Consider the following 2,169-nt stretch of genomic DNA (forward strand, 5'->3'; position numbering starts at 1 on the left):
TATATATATATATATGCTATTTTGCTATTTTCATATATGCTATTTTCATATATATATATAGATATATATATATATATCAACATGTCTGTTCTAAATAATTCCTTATGTGTATGTAACGTCCACATTAGTAACTGTTATTTATCTACATTTAAGTGCTATAAGCTATAACATCTGATTACCAGGGAGCAGAAGGAGAGCAACATGGCTGACATGATGGAGAACCGTCAGAACACCTGGATCTCCTTCAGGAGGAAGCAGCTACCAGCAGAGATGGCAGAGCAACAAGGAGAGTTGAGACAAACAAAAGAAAAATAAAAAAATTAAAGTTGTTGTGTCTCAGTGAACAAAGTCTCTTTATTTCTGCTCACTCCACACATTATTGCACTTACTGTAGTTTATAACAAAGTCTTAATACAATCCTCCCAAAACGTGAGGACCTTTAGCCAGAGTGAAAATAACATATTATATAAATATTTCATTGAACTTAACATTGTAGATTACCAATCAAGCCATCCAAAACTGAATACATTATTCAGCAAACCAAACATATTGACATTATCAGGGCAGCTATTAACAAGAACCCAAAATACAAATCATGTTTGTTAGTTTCTACATAATCATTCTATCCACTCACTCTTTGTCTGCCTGGAGAATCTTCAATGTAAGAAAGTGAGAAAATGTGTCCAAAACCTGGAACCTTAATTAGTGATAATTAAGACTGAGTTTAAACTATTAATTCTTAGTGTCCAAAATGTGAAATCATGGAAGAGGAACCAGTCAGATTGGAAGGAATAAAGCTTTATTTGTTCTCAGTATAACTTGGACACAGGTGAATCATAAATAAATGTATTGAGAAGTTAAAAACAACAGATGGTTAATGCACTTCAACTCCGTAAGAACATCAGACACTTTTTTTATTTGATCAGCATCTTGAGCTCATGTGATTGCTGCTCCAGAAAGGTGAAGGTCTCTGGACATCCTGAAGGTAAACACCGACTGGCAGGAAGACGGACACTGACGAAACGTCCTACAACCCAAAGGCTTCACGAAGAACCACCATGGTCTGCGGCGGCAGTTTGCCAACATGAAAACACATTGGAATATATTATGAATTAATTCTGACATTTTTAAATTATTTGCAACACCGTGACTAACATTAGCTCATGTATATTCGGCACTATTACAAGTTTTATCGTAGTTTAAAAATCATCGTTAGCTTACCTGAACCGTCTGAGCCACCTGCAATTGTGATGGTGCAAAGAACAAGAATATTTTTTCCACTCTGGCTGCTGTTAGGCCTACTGATTTTAAGTTGAATGTTCATTGCATTTTTCTTAGACACCTGTGAAAATAATTTCTATTCCTATGTTTTTTTTTGTTCTCTGGGAAATTATTTTTGATGATAAATACAGAAACAAGCATAACAATCAAAACGTCTACAATAGTTATAGTAATATTAATGATAAAATAATGGTCAGTGCAAAGTAGCCTGCAAATTCTTTGGTGGGGGGCGGTGAGGGACCTGGATATGGGCTAGGGGGGCGCTGGCCCAAAAAAGGTTGAGAAACACTGGTCTATATCATCAGAAAGTCACTCATAATGTGACATGGACAGAAAATATTGCATGGTATTGACATTTCTTTAAATAAAATTGTTACTGTGGAGAACCAACTCTTAAAGTGCCTCTACCAGCTTTGTTCACATAGAAACCAAAATCTCTGAACATTTTCTTTCTTTTGCAAAACAGTAAAATGTTTTAGTTCAATGACAAGAAACTAGGATGCACAGCTGGGTCCTTGTTTCATTCTCATAGGTTTTCTTTGATCCTCCAGGGAGACTGGCACCAAAGTGAACAACAGGAAAAAGACACTAGGTTATTGTATTCTGGATATTTTATGGTGTAATTTTTGTCCTCACAAATCATTTGGTATGTATGTTAAAAAGAAATGTTTTTGGTTTAATCTATCTCATCTTGAGATTTGCTTCATAACTATCTTGCTTTAAGCTTCCTACAGTTTTCTTCCTGACCTATGTTCCTTAGTCTTTAATAATAAACTAAATACTAAGGTTCTGTGTAAGTTAAGACTTTCACAGAACCAATGTGTTTAGTTTAAATCCCACACAAATGGACTCTAAGTTAACTTGTATGGCAGTTTAGTAAAATATTTA

At 34.8% G+C, this 2,169-nt stretch overlaps 1 long non-coding RNA gene across 1 annotated transcript in view; it reads left to right on the forward strand.

Moving 5' to 3' along the window:
* LOC103471517 (uncharacterized) overlaps positions 1-344 on the forward strand; it is a 4,745-nt gene extending 4,401 nt beyond the window's left edge. The window contains exon 2 of the long non-coding RNA XR_534659.1: positions 183-344. This is a non-coding gene — a long non-coding RNA (uncharacterized LOC103471517). The remainder of the gene's footprint in view (positions 1-182) is intronic.
* The last annotated feature ends 1,825 nt before the right edge of the window (positions 345-2,169 follow it).

The sequence above is a fragment of the Poecilia reticulata genome, linkage group LG10 (genome assembly GCF_000633615.1).
Source record: "Poecilia reticulata strain Guanapo linkage group LG10, Guppy_female_1.0+MT, whole genome shotgun sequence".
NCBI lineage: Eukaryota > Metazoa > Chordata > Actinopteri > Cyprinodontiformes > Poeciliidae > Poecilia > Poecilia reticulata.